The sequence below is a fragment of the Notamacropus eugenii genome, chromosome X, assembly GCF_028372415.1.
Source record: "Notamacropus eugenii isolate mMacEug1 chromosome X, mMacEug1.pri_v2, whole genome shotgun sequence".
NCBI classification, from domain to species: domain Eukaryota; kingdom Metazoa; phylum Chordata; class Mammalia; order Diprotodontia; family Macropodidae; genus Notamacropus; species Notamacropus eugenii.
Genome location: NC_092879.1, coordinates 20,617,111 through 20,639,918, shown reverse-complemented (window position 1 = coordinate 20,639,918; position 22,808 = coordinate 20,617,111). Strand labels below are relative to the sequence as shown.

Genomic DNA, 22,808 nt, shown 5'->3' with positions numbered 1-22,808 from the left:
ATTAAGAAATCAAAGTTATGTCTAGTCATATAAAAAATACTAATTTTAATCACTACAGATTAAAGAAATGCAAATTGAAACAAAACTGAGATACCACTTCACACCTATCAGATAGGTCAAAATGGCAGAAAAAGAAAACAATGTTGGAGGGGATGTGAGAAAATTGGGACATTTGAATGCACTATTGATGGAATCTGGAACTGATCCAAACATTCTGTAGAGCAATTTGGAACTATGCCCAAAGGGCTATAAAAAGGTGCATACCCCTTGACCTAGTAATACCACTATTAGGTCTGTATTCCAAGAAATCAATTTTTTTTTTAAAAAAGGAAAAGGACCTACATGTACAATAATACTTACAGCTATTCTTTTTGTGACTGCAAAGAATTGGAAATTTAGGGAATGCCCATCAGTTGGGGAATGGCTGAACAAGTTGTGGTATATGGTTGAGATGGAATTCTATTGTACTATAAAAAATGACAAGCAGGATGCTTTCAGAAAAACTTGGAAAGACTTACATGAACTGATGCAAAGTGAAGTGATCAAAATCAAAAGAATGTACAGAGTAAGAGCAATCAACTGTGAATGACTGAGTTATTTCCAGCAATAGAAAAATTCATGACAGTTCTGAAGGATCTATGATGAAAAATGCTATCCACCTCCAGAAAAAGAACTGATGGAATCTGAATACAGATCAAAGCTTACTGTTTTTTATTACTTTATTTTTCTTGAGATTTTTTTTTTGGTCTGTGTTTTCTTTCACAACATGACTTATATGGAAATGTTTTGCATGACTGTATATGTCTTAACCTTCATCAAACTATTTGCCTTCTCAATGATGTGGCAGGAGAAGGAAGGTGGAACAGAATTTGGAACTAAAAATTGTCAAAGTATGAAGGTTAAAATTGTTTTGTTGTTATTGAGAAAAAATAAATTATCACAAAAAATTTTAAAAACCTACATTGTGTCTTCAATTATGAGTAATGCCTTCTTGAAGGGGAAAAATGCAATCAGATGATTTAAATTCATTTAAAGGATAAGGTAATTCATTCTATAAATACCAATAGTGTGTTCTTGGTTTTTATCTGCTAACACTATTTTAAATCTCTCAGCTTATGCTAATCCAAAATTTTGAACTGGAGCCAGAGTAATTCACCAGCTAAATTTTCCTATTTTAAGCCAGATATTACAAAACCTTATTGTTTCTTTTTGTTATTCCTGCCTCAGTTGGGTGTTCTTCCTTATCTCATGCTTCAAGTAGCTTCTGCCAAAAGGAATTTCCTTTGGCACATTATTTTTGCTTATTCTACTATTCTCATTCTCTGCGTGTGTGTGTGTGTGTGTGTGTGTGTGTGTACATATATGTATAACATTCTTAAATATGGCCAAGTAAAATCTGTCTGTCTGTCTGTCTGTCTGTCTGTCTGTCTGTCTGTCTCTCTCTCTCTCTCTCTCTCTCTCTCTCTCTCTCTCTCTCTCTCTCTCACACTCACACACACACACACACACACACACACACACACACACACACACACACACACACACACACAGATAATGAATGTGAGGTCCCACTAGCTGTTAGCTTGAGGCTTCAGTAGCAGCTTCTTGATTTTACTTCTCCTTATCAGATAAATATTATCTCTTCTGGTTGGAGATATTTAAAAAGATTCTTTTTTTACTGATCCAATTTACAATCTGGACGGGAGGGGGGATATTTGTGGAGAGGGACTTCAAGAATACCTTGGTTAAGATTTTAATCATTCCTGGAGAGCATCCTGAGGGACCATGCAGCTTGGCTAAACAGTCTTGCCACAGTTCTCGTGCTCAGTTTATGAATCTGATCTGGATTCAGAAGTCCCTAGCATGAATCCCTTTCTGACTGTTCAAGATGTCAAAAAACTAGATGCCAGTTTTTTAGCACCAGAACTGGGGGTCACTTAATGGCTTAGGAAAAACCCATGGGTTATGTCAGTACTTTTGGTACAAAATGAAACCTCCTGGGAGGAGAGAGAATTTCCCCATTGAGCTTTGCTTGCTACAATTGGGTTCACAGTATCAAACTTGACTAGTGTAGGTGTGGCTACCAATGGATTCAGTACTCTGGTTAGGGACCTAGTCTATAGTCTAATAGAGGGCAAAACCTGGAGACCATCCTTTGTCTCTGTCTGCCTCCTCCCTCTCTTCCTCCATGTCTTATTACCTTTCCATACTTCTGTCTGCCCTCTACTTCTCTCTCCATCTTCATCCTTCTCTGTCCTTGTCAATTATTTTATTGATCTTCCTCCCCACTGTCTTTCTCTTTCCCTCTTCCTCCATCCTTCTCTCTCTGCCCTCCCTCCCTCCTCTCTCCACCTTACTCACCATCTCTCTCCATTTCTATTTTTTCTGCCTCTCTCTCTTTCTCCATTTTTCTCTCTCCTTTTTCTCCCTTTCCCTCTTTATCCTTATGCTCTCTCTCTTCAGCTCTATCCTTCTCTCTCCCTCTTTTGTTCCCACTTTCTGTCCACAATCCCTTCCCCTCCATCTTTCTGCATTTCTCTCTCACTCCCTCTTTTGTTCTCTCTATCTTTCCCCTCTCTGTTTTTTCTCTTCCCTTCCTTCTCCCTTCCTCTCCCTCTTCTTGCTTCCCTTCCTCCGCCCCTCTCTAGTACTTGGCATATAGTAAGTGCTATATAAATGTTAGGTATTATGAAGGAAGAAGCTAAATTCAGCTCAACAGAATTATGTTAACACCAACATTATCGAGGTACGTAGGTCATGATAAACATGCCAATGAAAAAATAATTGGATGAAAACTGTGAAAAACAGTTGTACTGAAATAAGTTCTGAGAAATAGCTGTACTGTACATGAGTTATTTTTAGACCCCTAGAGAAGTTCCTACTTTGTGGTCCATATGAAAAAGACTGCACTTGCAGATTTCTCTCATAGTCTCTCTCAGGTTACCTACATGCACATACTCTGGGTGCTCCTGTTTTCCTCTTTTCAATAAACTACTATTTCAAGGATTGGCTCCACATAGGTCCATTTCAACCTAAGACAAACCACAACATAAAGCCTCAAAAATCCACTGCATTTCTATGTAATAATAACAAAATACAATAGGCAATATAAGAAAGGAAAATCTCATTCCAAATAACTAGGAAAGATTTAAAATATCTGTGGAGCAATCTACAAATGCGCACAAATGCACACATAGAGATTCAATTACAAAGTGTGCCTTCAAGAAATAAAGAATAATTTACATACCAGTGCTCACAGCTGGATTGTGCCAATAGAATAAACATGACAAGAAAGTTAGATTAGCCTTTTAATACCATGTCAGTCAAGCTATCAGAGGGATACTTCATAGAATTTTATATATAATAACAAAATTCATGTGGAAAAACCAAAGATCTAAAATATCAAGTGAAACGGCCAAATGAGGCAGGACCGAAGAATGAACACCTCAAAACTTCAAACCATATTATAAAACAACAGTCATTAGAACCACCTCAGAGTGATTACAGGTAGATAATGGTAGAGCAATGAAGGGAAAAGACTAGACAAAGCAGAATCAACAACAATGAAATTTAATAACCTAATGTTCAATAAGGTAGAAATCATGTTACTCTTGGAAAAAGAACTTCCAATTTGATAAAAAAAAAACTGGGAAACTGGACAGCAGTCTTGTAGAAAATAGAAATATTACAGAATTCATTGTAAATGGATACATGACCTTACTATTAAAGATCAGACAATAAAAATTTTAGAAGAGAAGCAGATCATATACCTCTCATTTTTATGGGTAGGAGATGTATTCTTAATCAAAAAGGCAATTACAAAAGAGAAGATAAATGTCTTAAATTATATAAAACAAACAAAAAAAAAGGTTCTGTGTAGACAAAATGAATGCACCTTGGAAAAGAAAGAAAGTGTTCCAACGGGGAAAAAAAGTGCACTCAATGCAGCCTCTGAAGGCGGCGCAACAAAGCATGGATTGATTCTCTGCTGCCTGTGCTAATTTTGGCCTAAAAATCAACACCAAGAAAACAGAGGTGCTCTATCAGCCAGCACCACACCATCCATCAGTTAAAGCAAATGGAGAAGTTTTGAATATTGTAGATAAGTTTACTTACCCTGGCAGTATACTTTCCAGGGATGTACACATTGATAATGAGGTTGACACAAGGTATTGCCAGTTGCCAGAGCTAGCTCATTGTTTGGGATGCTCTGTAGGAAAGTGTGGGAGAGAAGAGGTAGTAGACTGACTACAAATCTCAATGTCTACAGAGAGGTTGTGCTGACCTCATTGTTGTACTCCTGTGAAATATGGACAGTATACCAGAGCCAAGCCAGGAAACAGAATCACTTTCATTTGAATATCTTAAGAAAGATTTGGAAGATCACCTGTCAGGATAAGGTAACAGACACTTAGGTCCATTCTCAAATGAAAGTGCTGAGCATTCGAACTCTACTGCAGAGGATGCAACCCAGATGAGCTGGCCACATTGTTCTAATGCCAAATGTACACTTCCCCAAAACACTATTTTATGGAGACCTCACACAGGGTAAGCACTCACATGTTGTCAGAAAAAAGCAATACAAGGACACTCTCAAGGTCTCTTTTAAGAACTTTGGAACTGACTGTGTGACATGGGAGACACTGGCACAGGCCAGGCCAGCATGGCATGCCCTCATTAAAAGGAGATTGGCTCTATGAGCAAAGCAGAATTAAATTAGATCAAAAGAAACAGGAGATGCACAAATTTAGAGAATTCACCCCAAATGTTCACATGGACTATTTGTACCCGATCTGTGGTAGAGCATTCCGAGCTCATGTCGGTCTGATCATGTTGACTCTAATATAGTGATGTCAATTTGGTCCTCTTCAAGAACCAAGGACAACAACCAACCAACCCAAGATACATAAATAATTAACAGATATATAAGAGAACAAAAGAGATTTATGCTTAGATAAGTAATAAAAGTATATGAACAAAAATTCTAAGTATTTACAACCACATGAAAAAATGCTTGAAATCGTTACTAAGAGAAATGGAAATCAAAACAACCCTGAGTTTCCTCTTTCCACCTTGAAAACTGAGAAAATAACAAATGATAGGAATAATCAGTCCTGGAGGGGGGTTATCAATAAATAAGAGAAAGAACAGATCTATGAACTAGGCATACAATTAAATAACAAAAAATAAATAAACAATCTCCAATTAAACACCCAAATGAAAATTCTAACAAAGGAAAGATTAATAAAAGTTTAAGTTAAAAAATGAATAAATAAAACCAGACCCTAAAACACCCTGTAAAATAAATTATTGGTTAATTTTATTAAAAGTAAAAGAAAACCAAATTACCAGTATCAAAAATGAAAAAGGGGAATGGGTCACCAATGAAGACGAAATTAAAGCAATTAGAAGGAGCTATTTTGCCCAACTATATGCCAATCAACTTGGCAATCTAAGTGAAATGGATGAAAATTTACAAAAATGTAAATTGCCCAGATTAACAGAAGAGGAAAGATTCTCTGAATAGCCCTATGTTAGGGGAAAAAAACTGAACCAGCAATAAATTAGCTCCCTAAGAAAAATCTGAGGACCAGATGAACTTACAAGTGAACTCTAGCAAACATTTATCTACTTGACAAAGCAGGTAAAAGAGTCCTACCCCAAATGCCTTCTATGACACAGATATGGTCAGGGAGAACAAAAGCAGAGAAAGAAAACTATAGATTATTTCCTTAAGGAATAGTGATGCAAAAAATTAAAAAATATTAGCAAGGAGATTATAGTACTGTATCACAAAGATCAAATACTAAGACCAGGTGTTATTTATAACAGGAATGTAGGGCTGATCCAATATTGGGAAAACCATAAGCATAACTGACCATATCAATAACCAAAATAACACAAATCATATGATTATGTCAACAGATTCAGAAAGTTTTTATTAAAAACACTAGAAAGTAAAAAATAAGTGTAACCTTTCTTAAAATGAATTATACATCTAAAACTTAGAGCAAGCATGATCTCTGATGGAGAAAAAGTAGAGCCCTTTCCAATAAGATCTGGATAAAGCAAAGATATCCATCATCACCACTATCATTCAATATAGTACTAGGCATGATAGCAATAACAATAAGACAAGAAAAAGAAATTGGATAGGAGTGGGCAATGAGAAAAACAAAACTATCATTCGTAGAAGATATCTAAGAGGTTAGGGATGCTGGGACCCCAAGAATGCCAAGGCAGTGTTTCCTGGAACAAATTCACACACTTTATGCTTTCCTTCTCTTTGACTAACTGGCAAAAAATTTGTTGTAATGCCAATAGTAGTAGGAGAAGCCCCTTTGGAAAACTTGCAACGTAATGGGGGTGAATCTAAAGCTTATATAGAACAGTGGCAGGGAAAGGAAAGTTAAGGCTACTAATTGGGTAATGCAAAGGGTCCAGGTATCTTTGGGAGTAGGTATCAGTGATCTATAGATGGAAAAAATACAGGGCATCTACAGAGATAACTTTGTTGTCACCAGATACTGAGGGAGAAAAGAGTTTCTTTGGTTGCCAGAGACATGGAACTTGGGGATCTGGTAGGAGGGAGAGTACTTGGACCAGCTAAGGACAAAAATCCTTGGGTCAGGCAACCCTGTATCTGTTCTGGTAAGAGAATACGTTCTGAGTAGAAGGATGACCTGCTCTAGCTCTTCCACCACAGCCCATAAAATAACTGTAAAAAATGATTCTAAACAAATTCTAGAGCAGTAGAAGCCACAAAACAACAGAGTGAAAGAGATTTCCAGCCCAAGACAGCCTGGAAGACTGAGAAGAAAGGTCTATTGCACCAGGATGGGAGCAGAGCACAGCCCAGCCTTGACCATGTGGCACAGACAGGACTGGAGCAGGCTTCAGGGGGAAGAATCATGGGTAGCATATGCGGTTTCCAGATTTCTCAACCCACAAATGCCAAAGATGGCTTCAAAGGTCAGTGAGAAAGTTCTCTCACCAGGGTGAGCTCCAGCCCCAGGTCGGCAGCAGCCACTGAGGCAGCAGCATCCACTTTTGGAGCCCTCAGCCTAAAGACCCTGGGGGAATCGAACAGCTCATCTGGGTCTCAGTCCTGAGCTGCAGTCCAGGGGTGAGGAGGAGCACTGGTGTGGTGGAGCTGGTGGAGGCTCTGGACAGGGAATCCTACTCATAGATTGTGGGCAGAAAAGAGTGCTCCTGGTTACTCCCAGACCAGAGTGCAGGCCAGGAGAGGAGTAAACTCCTCTCCCTTAATTGTGCCATGTTGGAGGAACTGAGAATTTACAGGTCCCTAAAGTATACCCTCTACTTGACCAAGGACTCAAAAGTCAAGTAACTGGCTGGGAAAATGCTCAAAAAGGGGAAAAAATAAGACTACAGAAGGTTACTTTTTGGTGAAAAGGTATTTTCTTCCATTCTTTTGGTTGAGGAAGAACAAAGCATGGCATCAGAGGAAGACATCAAAGTCAAGGCCTCTAAATCCAAAACCTCCAAAATAAATATGCAATGGTCTCAGGCCATGGAAGAGCTCAAAAAGGATTTTGAAAATCAAATAAGAGAGGTGGAGGAAAAATTGGGAAGAAAAATGGGAGAGATGCAAGAAAACCATGAAAAGCGAGTCAATAGCTTGCTAATGGAGATGCAAAAAATGCTGAAGAAAATATCACCTTTAAAAATAGACCAAAAGCAAAAGAGCTCCAAAAAGTCAATGGGGAAAAGAATGCTTTAAAAAGAAGAATTAGCCAAATGGAAAAGGAAATTCAAAAGGTCACTGAAGAAAATAGCTCTTTAAAAATCAGAATGGAGCAAACGGAAGCTAATGACTTTATGAGAAACTAAGAAATTACAAAACAAAACTAAAAGAATGAAAAAATAGAAAACAATGTGAAATATCTCACTGGAAAAACAACTGACCTGGAAAATAGATCCAGGAGAGAAAATATAAAAATTACGGGGTTACCTGAAAGCCATGATCAAAAAAAAAGGGCCTAGACCTCATCTTCCAAGAAATTATCAAGGAAAACTGCCCTGATATTCTAGAGCCAGAGGGTAAAATAGAAATGGAAAGAATTCACCAATCACCTCCTGAAAGAGATCCCAAAAGGAAAACTCCTAGGAATATTATAGCCAAATTCCAGAGATCCCAGTTCAAGGAGAAAATATTACAAGTAGCCAGAAAGAAACTATTCAAGTATTGTGGAAATACAATCAGGATAATACAGGATTTAGCAGCTTCTACACTAAGGGATCAAAGGGCTTGGAATATGATATTCCAGAGGTGAATTAAAACCAAGAATCACCTACTCAGCAAAACTGAGTACAATACTTCAGGGGAAAAAATGAAATTTCAACGAAATAGAGGATGTTCAAGCATTCTTGTTGAAAAGACCAGAGGTGAATAGAAACTTTGACTTTCAAATACAAGAATCAAGAGAAATATGAAAAGGTAAACAGAAAAGAGAAGCCTTAAGGAACTCATTAAAGTTGAACTGTTTACATTCCTATATGGAAAGATGTTCTTTGTAACTCATGAGACCTTTTTCAGTATTAGGGTAGTTAGAGGGAATATAAATATGTAGGTGTGTATGGGTATGTATTTATGTGTATATGATGTATGTGTAGATGTGTACATGTACATGTGTATATGTATAAACACATACATACACATACATAGACAGAGGGCACAGGGTGAGCCAAATATGAAGGGAGAATAGCTAAAAAATATAAAATTTACTGTTGCATGAAATGTACTAGGTAGGAGAAAGGGAGAGGGAGAATGTAGCAAATCATCACACATACAAGAGGGAAGAAAAAGCTTCTACAATGGAGAGGAAGAGGGGGGAGATGAAAGGAAATAATTGAGTCTTACTCTCATAGGATTTGGCTTAAGGTGGGAATAACACACACTCAATTGGATATGGAAATCTATTTTACTCTGCAGAAAGGAAGGCAAGGGGGAAGGAGATAGGAGAGGGAAGATATTAGAAGGGACAGCAAATTGGGGAAAGGGATAATCAGAAGCAAACACTATTGTGGGAGGACAGGTCAAGGAAGAGAATGAATTAAATGAAGGGTAGAGGAAAATGTGGTTAATCTTTTACAACATAAATATTATGGAAGTGCTTTGCATTGTTACACATGTATGACCTATATCAAAATGTTTGTTTTCTCAATGAGGGTGGGTGGGGAGGGAGGGAGAGAGAGAATATGGAACTCAAAGCTTTAAGAATGAGTGTTAAAAATTGTTTTAGTATGCAATTGGAAATTAAGCTATACAGGCAATGGAGTACAGAAATCTATTTTGCCCTACAGGAAAATAGAGGGGAAGGGGAAATGGAAGAAGGATGAGTAATAGAAGAGAGGACTGGAGGAAGGGGTGGATGGAGTGCATGCTGTTCTGGGATGGGGGTAGGGATGTTGAGGTCTGGGAAACCATGAGGTTTGGGGTGCTCGGGACCCCAAAATATTGACATGCCAGGTACTGCCAAATAAATTCGACTCAAGACTTTTTCCAGCCAAAGTAAAACAAAGTTTATTATAAAGTTATATTGGGTTGTCTCCTAAGGAGCCTAACCATTTGTGATGCTTGTATTGACAAGTGGGCCAGATAGAATCTCAGTTAGACAGAGTCTGAGCTGGATTCAATATGAGCGCCTTGAAGGCGAGATGGAACTTATATACAGAAAGTCTGTAGGAAAGATCTAGAGGTGGTCTTGATGAGACTGGGGTAACTAGTGATGTAATCAAGGGTGGTAAACAGTTGGAGGCAATTGAGAGGTATCAGACAATGGAGGGCTTGAGTGGGAAGCAAGTGGGGTAATTAAGAGATAACAGACAATGGAGGGCCAGGCTAGGCCAAGGATAACAGATTTGAGTAGGAAAGACCAGATTAAGAGGGAAGATTCAAGGGGAGTTCAAGGCGGTTCCCAGAGTCTGAACCCCATCATTCACACCTCAAACAAATGAGACCCAAATTCTTTTGGGGCAAAAGGTGAAGGTCTCAGCTTCTGAAACTGCTTCCTGCTGGGAAGGGGTGTAGAGCTGTCCCTACCATCATGGGTCCTGTTCAAGGGGTGCATAGCCTGAGTTGTCATCTGGAAGCTGATGGCTTGCACTCTGGAAAAGACAAACCTGGTCAGGAGGTAAGGCAAAGGCACAAAAGGAGTATAAAGAAAAGACAATTTCCCTGGCATAAAACACAACTTCCCCGGAGAAAATTAAAGATGACTATGGCAAGGTCAATACATAGAAGGGCATGTTTGATAGAGGAGTTTTTTGCTGTCAGAGATCCTCTTTCTTTCCAAATTGCTCCATGGGCATGTAGAAGATGGAAAGCATATTTTGAGTAAATAAAAACATCAACTGGCCTGGATTCAGGTTCTAAGGAATGAGTTAAGACTCCCAAATCCTGTCCTCTCCTTTCCTCAACATCCAGAGTGAAAGGTTTTTCTAGATTAAGTCGAGCTGATGTTGGAATGGTGGTCAATTTAATTTTCAAAGTCTCAAAAGCTTTATCCTGCTTGGGGTCCCACTCTACAGGGAGTGAGTCAGTGTCTTAATGGTTGCAGTCCCTCCCAGACCCTGGGCTTAACTAGAGAACATTTTAGGGTCTGGGAGGCAAGCAAAGGCTGGGGTGGCAGAAGTAGCTAGCCTAGAATTCCTGGATCCCAAAGAATTGGCCTGACTGTCTCCCACACTTTCAAGCAAACATGGGGAGATCTGGTGAACAGAGGGAAATGAGAGATGGCAGGCTGAACTGGAGAAAACCGACTCCCCAATTTCATTATCAGGTACGGTAAAAAGAGATCATAAGAAAGGAGCATTTAAACAACAGATCCTCAAGTAGGCTGGGGAGGGGGTATGTCTGGAGACATCCCTTAATATCTCCTTCCATGCCCATGATCTGATGGGTCAAGGGGTGGGTAGGACCAGAGTTACTGGTTAAAGCAGGGAACTTTGCCATATTAAAGTGGGTAACTTTACCTTTAGCCTCGATTTTTGCCCAGGGCTTGGAGAGAGAGAGGTGGAGAAAGTGGGAGGGCTGCCAGCACCCAGGCTTTCCTGTCATTCCAAGTCTTGAGAAGACTGGAAGACAGGGTACTGGTGGGTGGATCAACCACTTTTCCAACCTTGTTGGGGGTGTAAGCTCAGTTTCATGTGGACAGTCTCAGGCAGGTAAAAGTGAGGACTTCTAAACCTCAGAGTTCTCATGAGGCCCCCCAGGGAACAGCTGGGAATTGAGGCGTGAGACCCGGGCTATCTCATGAATTTCCACCTCTTCCCCGTGGGAAACTTGCTGGGGAGAGCATCCCACCCTTGAGATTAACCCATGGTCTGAGCACATCTGTTGTTGTCTAGCTAAGGGCTGAGAGCAGGCACGGTATTCAGGTGCAAACTATGTGGCGGGAGAGCTTAAGTAGGGTCAGGAAAGCCTGAAGGCGCTCTTCGTGCTGAGGGGCCCTTAGAGGGAAGAGGGTCCCTCCCCTCTCCCACTCCCATTCTCTTGCTGTACGATCCTTGCCTCCTTGGGAGGAGGATTCCTCTCTCCTGAGGAAGAATTCACCCTGCACATGTAATCAAGACCCTGAATAAAGCCTAACCCTTGTTCAACTCTGGAAAGTCTCTTCTCTCATACGTTTATCCGGTTTGGCCGCCAAAGACCAAGAAAGGTAAGACTCGGGTTGCCCATCGGCCTCTAGGCCGGACACAACCTGAGGGACAATCCTTCCTCCAATGTCCCTTCTGGTCACATGGGCACGGCTCCAGTCATTGATTTCTGAGGCTCCCTTTGAGGGGGTGCCTTGGAGGGGAACTCCTTGGACCAGTGACCCTCCTTATGGCATCAAAAGCCAGTTTCCCCACTGCCCAAGTAGCTGGGCTTCCTCCAAGAGGGCACCCTGGAGTGGTACTCCCAGGTCTTTTCCTGGCCATGGCAACAGTCAAAAATTGAGCATGCTCCCTGTCTCTAGCCCTTCCCCTGCATTCACTTTTCTCTGCTGCATCTAGGTCTCTGTTGTTAAAGACTCCAAAGGCTGTCTCTCCAGTAACTGGGCCTGAGGTGTTTGGGGTCCCATTGGCAATTTCTGCAGTTTCCTCCTAATATCTGGAGCCAACTGATTAATAATAAAATACATTGTAAGAACTGCTGCTCCTTCTACAGAGTCAGGATCCAAATTTGTATGCTTTTTAATTAATAGCTTCTATTAGCAGGTCTTGAAAAAGGGCAGAGTTTTCTGTTTCTCCCGGAGTAATTTCCCTAATTTTCTGAAAATTTACTTGCTTTTGAAATGCAGATCTCAGGCCTCCTAGCAGGCAAATTATCTTATGGTCTCTCTTTCCCCTATCCTCATTCTTCTGATAATCCAATTCTGGGTCACTAGTGGGAACAACAGCTGCTCCTGGGGGTATTTAATGGGGTCATCGCTGGCCAAATGATCCCCAAACTTTTGAGTATGTTCCCACTTTACCTCAATGGTACAACAGGGAAGAGGACATGCAGATTACCCCAAGAAAGCTCGAATTGTAGGGCTATGTCCCTAAAACCCTCAGTAAATCTAGTGGGATCTTCCAACTATCTCTCCAGTTTCTTCTTAACCTGAATGAGGTCTGAGATGGAGAAAGGGACATGCACCCTAATTGTCCCACTAGAGGCAGGCACTTCCCTCAGGGGAAAAAGCCTTGAAGGGGATTGGGAAGAGAGATAGGAAGTCCCACTTCTTGTGAGGGAGGGACTGGGGAATGCTGGCTGAACTGGATTAGGCTGCAAGGACCAGGGATCTGGGTGGCAAGGGGAAAGATCAACTGGCACCTGAGGAGAGGAAGGGGTGAGAGGGGGAGATGCCCTAGAGACTGCCATGGGGATGGGGCCTGAAGCCTAAGTGGGTGTCGCCTCAGGGAGAGGGGCCAAAGAGGGGCACCTCAGCAAGACCCTTGGCTTGGGCCTGGGGAGTAGAGGGAGCCAAAACTCTGGGGCCCATAAGAAGAGGGTTGTCAAAAATGTCTGGTTGACCTCCATTGCCACTTTTAGGGGTAGTTTTGGCTACAAGCATCTTACAGTCTTCTCCTGAGAACAGGGTTTTGAGCGAGCTCAACAAAGGAAACTTCTATCCATTTTCCTTTTTGGCGGCAGTATAATTCTAACTGCAAAAGAGTAATGATTTTTAAAGTCCCAAAGATGGGCCATGCTTTGAGGCCCTCTAGGCAATACTGAGGCCAAACAGTATTGCAAAAGAACATGAGCTTTTTACTTTTCAGTTCCTTAGAGAAACTAAATTTTTCCCAATTTTGTAAAAGACAACCTAAAGGTAAACTTTAGGGAATTGCAAAGGAGTGATGCATTACAGGCATGGGGGCTAGAAGTCCCTTCCTCTGTAAAGGGAGATCTGAGAGTAAGCCTCAAAAAACAAACAAAACAAGACAAAAAAAACCCACCAAAAGGTACCTGAAGCTTTCCCAATTCCCTACCTTTGAGAGAATTAAAAGAATCTGGCAAACACTTCCAAACAAGGCCTCTGTCCCTGTCCTCCACATACTTCAGGAAGTGTAGCCAGGTCCATGGCTTTCAACATAACCACTGGACCAAGAACCTGTACCAGACAGCCTCTTAGTTGTCTGTTCTACCAGGACCTGACAGATTAGGCCTGAAAAAACTGCTTCCAAGGTACTTGGGAGAGGGACAAGGGAAGGCTTACATACCTTCCAGTGTTGACTGGAGAAGAACTTGAAATTAGCAGTGATTCCCAGTTGGGGAATCATATTGAGGTCTGGGGTGCTCGGAACCCCAAAATATCAACATGCTGGGTCCTGCCAAATGAATTCGACTCAAGACTTCTTCCAGCCAAAGTAAAACAAAGTTTATTAAAGGTTCACGATATTGGGTTGACTCCTAAGGAGCTTAACCATTTGTGACACTTGTCACAACATGGGCCAGATAGAATCTCAGACAGAGTCTGAGCTAAATTCAACGTGAGCACTTTCATGGAAGTGAGATGGAACTTAAATATAGAAAGTCTGTGGGAAAGATCTAGAGGTGGTCTAGTAGTCTAGGAGGAGGGTCTAAGGAGGACCTGATGGAACTGGGGTAACTAGTGATATAATCAAGGGTGGGAAACAGCTGGAGGCAATTGAGAAGTATCAGACAATGCAGGGCTTGGGTAGGAAGCAGGGGGAGCAATCAAGAGAGGGCCAGGCTAGGTCAAGGACAACAGATTTGAGTATGAAAGACCAGATTAAGTGGGACGATTCAAGGGGAGTTAAAGCAGGTTCCCAGAGTCTCAATCCCATCAGGGATAGATGGGGAGAAAATTTTGAATTCAAATTCTTGTGGAAGTGAATGTTAGGAACTGAAAAAATAAATAAATTATATACTAAAAATAAATAAATAAAATAAATTTTTTTAAAAAGAGAATGTGTTTTGCAACAAGAGAAAATTTTCTCACAAGGCAGGGCTCCACTGAGAAATTGGGAGGGTTCCAGAGATGTGATGTTAGGGCTGGGTCACAAACACCCCATCAGTATGATGATATCCTTAGAGAACCCTAGAGAATCAACTCAAAAACTTGTTGAATCAATGAACAATTTTAGCAAAGTTTTAGAACATGAAATAAACCCACAGAAATCATTTTAACACCCCCCCTGAAGAGATAGAAAGAAAAGTTCCAGAATAAAGTCCAAATGGGTACATGATCTAGGTATAAAGATTGATACTATAAACAAATTAGTGGAGCAAGGAATAATATATCAGATTTATGGAGAATCAAAAAATTTTTGACTAAATAAGAGATAGAAAACATCATGAAGTGCAAAATGGATAATTTTGATTACATTCAACTGAAAAGTTTTTGTGCAACCAAACCCAATGCATGCAAGATTTGGAGTGATAATGTTTAATATAAAATTTTGGAATAATCTCTTTGTTCTCTCTGAAGTAAACTCAGAGAGTGCCTCTTCCTATGTCAGCAAAAGCCAGCCAAGGCCGACTCTACACTCCTTAAGGAGACCTTTAACCTAAGACACTATATCTTGAATAATGAGACTTTCCTTTGAATCTTATTATCTACAGACATGTACTATGTTGTGGCATATTAATGGTAAAGAAAATATAGACATCTTAGGTCATAATTCTATTGAACATTGTTTACCCTTTCCTATGTCAATTATCTGTTTAGGGGAGGAAGCCTGCCACTTACTAGTGGTGGGGTTTCTTTCCTTATCACCGAGACATATGCTTACCCAGCCTGAAATCCCAAGGCCTGACTAACATTGCTTTGTTAATTGTCCTGTCTTACTGAATTTATGATTTGCTTAATTAGGAGAGTTTCTTTCTCATGGCAAAATGTACTTAAGACAGATGATTTCTGTACTAGGTAGTCAGAGTCACCTCTGACTCCATAGCGCTATGTAACTGTTTTCTTTATGGGGAATTGATTAATTAATTAAATCATAAAATGTATGCATTTAGCCATGTTGCCTTTTCTCTAACAAAGTTTTCAGGTCAACAGGAGTGATGCAGAAAACTGGGAAAGAATTTTTCCAACTAGTGTCTGTGATAAAGGCCTCATTTCTAAAGTATGTAGAGAACTGAGTCAAATGTACAACAATACAAGTCATTGCCGAATTGATCAGTGGTCAAAGGATATGAACAGGTAGTTTTCAGAGGAAGAAATTAAAGCTATCTATAGTCATATGAAAAAATGCTCTAAATTACTATTGATTAGAGAGATGCAAATCAAAACAACTCTGAGGTACCATGTCACACCTATAAGATTGGCAAACATGACAGAACAGGAAGATGATAAATGTTGGAGAAGATGTGGGAGAGTTAGAAGACTAATTCATTGTTGGTGGAGCTGTGACCTGATCCAACCATTCTGGAGACCAATTTGGAACTATGCCTAAAGGGCTACAAAAATGTGCATACCCTTTGACCCAGCAATATTGCTTCTAGGACTGTATTCCCATGAGATCATAAAAATGGGAAAGGATCCCACATGTACAAAAATATTTATAGCAGCTCTCTTAGTGGTGGCCAAAAACTGGAAATTGATGGATGGATGCCCATCAATTGGGGAATGGCTGAATAAAATGTGGTATATGAATGTAACAGAATACTGTTGTGCTATAAGAAATGATGAACAGGAAGACTTCAGAAAGGCCTGGAAACACTTATATGAACTGATGCTGAGTGAAAGGAGCAAAACCAGGAGAACTTTGTACACAGCAACAACCACAGGGTGTGAGGAATTTTTCTGGTGGACTTAGTACTTCATTGCAATGCAGGGACTTAAAAAATTCCCAGTGGTCTCTTGAGGCAAAATGCCTTCCACATCCAGAGAAAGAACTATGGAATTGGATTGCAGAATGAAGCAGACCATTTTCTTTTGTTATGTTTTGTTTTGTTTTGTGATTTCTTCCATTCATTTTAATTCTTCTATGCAACATTACTAAGGTGAAAATGTACTTAATAGGAATGTATGTGTAGAACCTATATAAAATTATATGCTGTCTCAGGGAGGGAGTGGGGAGGTAGGGGCGAAGGAGGGGGAGCAAGGGGGAAAATAAAAGCTACATGGAACTTATTGTAGAACACTGAAAACAAATTAAAAAATTAAAAAAATAAAAAATAAAATGAGACCACAAAAAAAATTAAAAAATGCAATTTCTTTGATTACTTCTAAGTCTTGCATAGCTAATTCAGGGATACTTTTTTTAAAGTACGCATTTAGCAGTCTGGAAAAATCTATACACCCCTTTTCAGTATGTTTGTTACCTACATTCATAATTGAAATAAATGTTAAATTTCAGTTGGAAAAAAAAATTCCCTAGTGTGTAGAGTGAAATTAAAATGTAATTGGTAAATGCTTAACAAAATAAATAAAAATACAACATAGATAGTTAAAAAAAAAAGTTCCATTGAAAATAACAACAATATAAAATTCTTGGGAGTTGATCTGCAAGACAAATGAAGTTATTTTATGAACACAATTACAAATCATTTTTCACATAAAGGTAGATGTAAACAATTGGAGAAATATTAACGGCTCCTGCATAGGCCAAGCCAATATAATAAAAATGACAATTCTACATAAAATAATTAATTTTCTTATTCAGTGTCATGACATTCAAACCACTAAAGAATTATTTTATAGAGGTAGAAAAAATATTAACAAAATTCATCTAGAAAAAACAAGGTCAAGAATATAAAAACATTGGAAAAAATGTGAAGTAAGGCTGCCTAGTTGTGTTAGATGTCAAACTATGTTATAAGGTAGTAATCATCAAAACAATCTGGCACTGGCTAAGAAATAGAGTAGGGGATCAGCAGAATACATTAGGTATATAACACACAGTAAGAAAAGACCATAATAATCTTGTCTTTGATAAATCCCAAAATCTAAGCTTTAGAGGTAATAACTAAGCATTTGATAAAAATTGCTGGGAAAACTGAAAAGCAGTTTGGCACAAACTAGGCAGAGACCAACAGCTCATACCAAGATAAAGATTCAAATGGGTAAAGGATTTACACAAATCAGAGGAGTGTGGAAAACTTTACCTGTCAGCCCTATGGATGAGGAAACTGAGTCAAATAGAAAAACAAACCATTCCCCAGCTGATATGAACAAGTAGTGTTGAGGTCAGGGAACCATAAAGTTGAGGTTTGGGGTGCTTCGGACCCCAAGATACCGACACCCAGGTCCTGCCTGAATGAATTTGACCCACGCCTTCTTTTAGCCAAAATAAGTCAATTAAAGACTAGCCATATTGGGTTGACACTTAAAAAGCCTCAGCATTTGTGACAAGCAGGCTGGATAGGATATGAGCCACACTGAATCAGAGCACCTTTATGGAAGCAAGAGAGAGATTACATACAGAAAGACCCTGGGAAAGATCTAGGGGTGGCCAAGCAGTCTGGGATGATGGGAGGAGGGGTTGAGGGAGGGTCGAGATCGGACTACAGTGACTGATCAAGGGTGGGAAACAACTGGAGGCAATAGGGGAGGTATCAGACAATCAAGGGCTCGGGTGGGAAGTGATCAAGTATGGGAATCAGCCAGAGGCAATCTGGAGACAACAGACAATGGGGGGGCCAGGCTAGGTTAAGGGTAACAGATTTGGGTATGAAAAGGCAGATTAAGTGAGTTCAAGGAGGTTCCCAGAGTCTGACCTCATCAGAAGTACAGAGAAAAAAAATCAAAGTTGTTAATAGGCATATGAAAAAAATGCTCCAAATCACTCTAGATTACATCCAGAGAGAGATGGTCAACTCTTGAGTGTGGGCAAGAATGTTTTTTTTTCCTTTTTAAGAAATTTTTCTTGCATTTTATTTTGCATCATGACTAATATGGAAATATGGTCTATATAATGGATATCATATCACTTGCATTTTCAGTGACTAGGGGAGGGGAGGGAGGGAGAGTATGTGAAATTCAAAATTAAAAAGATGATGTTAAAGTTAATTGTTAATGTTAAAAAAAGTTTAATTCAGAAAAAAAAAAAAAACCAAACAAAGCTGAATTCTCCCAAACATTTAAACAACAATTAATTATAATACTACATAAACTATTTGGAAAAAAGAGGTAAAGGATAGGGGTCACATGAAATCCCTTCAAAGATACAAATGTGGTCTTGGTAACAAAATATAGAGACTCAAAAAGAAAACTATAAATTTTGATAATGATTAGATATATGAAAGCTTTCAATAAAATATTAGCAAGGAGGCTACCATGATATATGCTATGATCAGGCTGCATTTATGCCAGACATGGAGGTCTAGTTCAATATAAGGAAAACTGTAAATATAATTGACCATATTAATAACAAAACTTACAAAATCATGACTATTTTAATAGATTCAGAAAAAGGTTTGATAAAATACAATAACAATTCCTGTTTAAAACAAAGAACAGAAATGCATAGGAATAATTGGAGAGTTCCCTAAAATGATAAGAAGTTTATCAGAACCTAAGAGCAAGCAAATCTCTCATGGGGATTAGTTAGAAGATTTTCTAGTACATTTAGGGATGAAACTATCACCATTGCTATTTGATATTTTACTACAACTTCAAGGCATAGAAATAGCAATAAAAGACATTTTCAAGAAATAATAAGCAGTGATAAAGATAAAAAGAATCCAAACTATCACTTTATGTGGATGATATGATGGTTTAAGAAATCAACTAAAAAACTAACAACTTCAATAGTGTAGCATAATACAAAATAAACGCAGACAAATTTTTGGTGTTTCTGTATATTAACGATAATCCATCAGGAAGGCTGGTTTTTTGAGAGAGGTACAACTATCTCTAACCATTTTATTTAAGAAGTTGAGGGCATTCTTAGGGACTACACCATTTTTCTCCCCCAGAAAATCAAGCATTTATTAAGCTCCAACTGTGTGCCAGGCAGTGGGAATACAAACACACAAAGTGAAACTATTTAAAATCTCAAGACTTTTGTTTGACTGTACTTGTTTGTTATAAGAGAGATCATTTTCTTTTGGCATGGAGGGGATTTATGGAACAGTTTGGGATAATGAGTGATGCAAAAACAAAAAAGAAAATATTGTCAATGAAATCTTTTTTAAAATATACATTAAGAGAGCAGAAGTTCAGAAGGGGATACAGACAAGAAGGGTAATGTTGGTTATTACCATAATAAATTGAATATATACCTTTAAATAAAAATAAGCTAGTTTCATGTGCAGCCTCTTTTCCTTTTCTCTTTCAATGGAGAAAGGACTAGATCATTCTTAAAACAAAAAGACATGGGGTACAACAGAGGCATTCATTTCATTTCTCCCAGGGTGACAGGTTTCTACCCTCTCCACTAGTACAAATTTGATGCTATACTGAATGAGTACAGCATCATGGGTTGAATTTATGGTGTGGAACACCCTAGGGATTCTAAGGTCGAAATGTGTCCTCCTCTGTCATTAGAGAAATCTCGAGATTTTTAATCCTGGAACTGAATGGGGAATATCTTCCTTTTGTTGGCTATCAGTAATTATAATGCATTTTTTTCCTATTACAATACAGCCCTGTCCATGTGGTAAGGTCATTCATATTGTGTAGCATTTTAAAAAGAGAGTCTGAGGTGTCCCCCACTCTGGCTAAGAGCACAAATTATATAGGTTATGAAGAAATTAGAAGAGCAAGGGGAAAATTACCTTTCACATCTATAGAATAGGGAAGAGGTCATGAGCAAATAAGTTATGCAGGTGATAACAGAAAAACAAACAATTTTGATTGTATAAAATTGAAAAAGCTTTTGGGGGAAAATTGTAGCAAATTTCTGTATTAAAGGCTTTATCTTGTTTGTTTTGTGTGTGTGTGTGTATACATTTACATGTGGAATTGATTCAAATTTATCAGATTAAGGGTCATTCACTAATAGACAGTCAAAGGCTATCAAAGAGGTAGGCTTCAAAGGAAGAAATCTCAACACTCAACAACCACATGATAAAATGCTCCAAGTTACTAATAATAAGTAAATGCTAATTAAAGCAATTTTGAGGTTTCATGTCCCGCCTTGGCTGACAAGGATGAAAAATGAACCATCACACACACACACACACACACACACACACACACACACACACACACACACTTCCCAGCTTTCTTTTGTGTGTTATCTTCCTTCCTTACATTGTGAACTTTTGACGCAGAAATTGTCTTTCTTTTTGGTATTTTTATCCTCAATGCTTACCACAGTGGCTGGCACATAGTAGGTACTTTATAAATGTTTATTGACTATTAATGAACAAAATGACAAATGCTGCAGAATCTGCAGGAAAATGGGCATGCAGAAATCACTGCTAGTGGAGATGCAAATTGTTCCAGACATACTGGGAAGCAAGTTATAATTGTGCCCCAAAGTTACTAAATTCTGTCCCATCTGTACCACCATTGTGCTTAGACCACTTTGGGAGTAAAGAAAAAGGAAAAGGATCCACACACATAAATTATTTTTTAGGAGGACTTTTTGAAGTAGCCCCAAACTGGAAATTCAAAAGGGTTTCCACCTGTGATGAAATAACTCAGTTGTGGTCTTTCAACGTAATAGCAGCATATTTTCTTGTACCATAAGAAATGGACAGTGTCACAGGAGACTAGAAAGAACTCTTAAGATCTGATACAGATTGAAGTGAATGGGACTAGAACAACTTATGCAATGACTACATTATAGAGAGAAAAAAAAAAAACTTTAAAAGTGTTTGGAGCCCAAAGTAATGCAGTCCAGAGAACTATAGGTGAATCATGCTACCAACCTCCTGCCCAAGAGGGGATGGACTGAAAATCCAGAATGACACCTGCCTATTTGGACACAGTCAAGATGGGTCTTGGTTTTGCTAGAATGTGCATACTTGCTGGGAGGTTTTTGTTCCTGTACTTGTTGTTGGACACACATCTTGACAGGTGAGGGAATCTAGATGCAGAATAAGACACATTTTCACACACAGCTAAAGTGGAGATTTGCTATCCTTGACTATAAATATTTGTTACAAAAGCTATCTCTCTCTCTCTCTCTCTCTCTCTCTTTCTTTCTTTCTGTCTGTCTCTTTTTAATGAAGTGGGGGTTAAGGAAAAACAAAAACTACAGAAAAAAAGAAGTCACTAAGACATCTAAAAAGTCAAAAAACTGAACAGACGAGAACAGAAGGAAGGCCAGAAAGAAGCACTGGTAACTTTGAAAAATACAGATTAAATTTATTAAATATTAAACAAACAAAAAACTAAACGAGATGGCAGATCAACAGGTGCATTGACAATCTCCTTTTTCTACTGTAAGATGTGTACATGGAAATGTTTATTTAAATCGGGCGTTTGATGAATCCAGAATAACAATGAATGAATAAAATGAAAAGGCATAAAAATAAGAGGTATTTCGTAGATTGGCTCTTCTTTCCCCACCCACACTCCCCCCCTCTCCCCCATAGTCCCACCTTCTGGGCCACGCTCCACCGAGGGCCTGGGAGGGTGGGAGGAGCGGGTAAATTGGAGCGGCGCTGGGGAGGGGCCAGCGTATTAGGGGTGGGGGCGGGCGTCCTCCAGGGACCTCCATCCCTCCAGAAAGCTAGAACTCTGGGCATACACGACTGTGGATCCATCCAAGGGTGAAGTCCAAAAGGCCCTGGATGGAGGTCTGGGGGTCTGGGGATGAGGGGGTGGGGGCGCGCACACGTACACACCCCTAGGGGTTCTGGGGAATGAAGGGAGGGAGTAAAAGGGGCGCCCCGTGGGCCCTTACTTACCTCCCACACAGAGTGGACTCCCACGGGGAATCCAGCAGACTCGGGGACGCGGACAGGAGGCGAATTCAGCTTGAGCTGCTAGCAGCCCCTTTTCAAAGAATGCTGGACGCCCCAGCCCGGGTGAAAACCGCAGAAAGGAGGAAACCTGTGACGTCACGTTGGGAGGCGGGGCTTAATTCAGCCAATGGAAAGCTGGTCGGGACACAGGGGGCGGAGTGCCACCTCTGCAGAACCAATCAGTCAGTCAATCAAGATTTGGGGAGCTCCTACTCCGTGTCAGACACTGGGTCAGAGCTAGAAATCACAAAGAACATAGGACAAACCAGAAGAAGAAGAGATCATCTCATCAAATAAACTGATAAAAACACCCAAAGTACCGAAATTTTCAGGATTCAGGCAAAACAATCCTGATGTACAATTTATCTTTCCAAATGCGCTCATGAATAAAACAGAAAACTGAAAGACTAAAAAGAAACGCAGAAAATAAAGAAATAGAAAAAAAAACTGCACATAAAGAGAAGCTCTGCAAAATAGAAGAAACGAA

General features: G+C 39.5%; 1 pseudogene; it reads right to left on the bottom strand.

The window, feature by feature from the left end:
* LOC140515715 (E3 ubiquitin-protein ligase DTX3L pseudogene) overlaps positions 1–22,808 on the bottom strand; it is a 69,723-nt pseudogene that overhangs the window by 9,550 nt on the left and 37,365 nt on the right.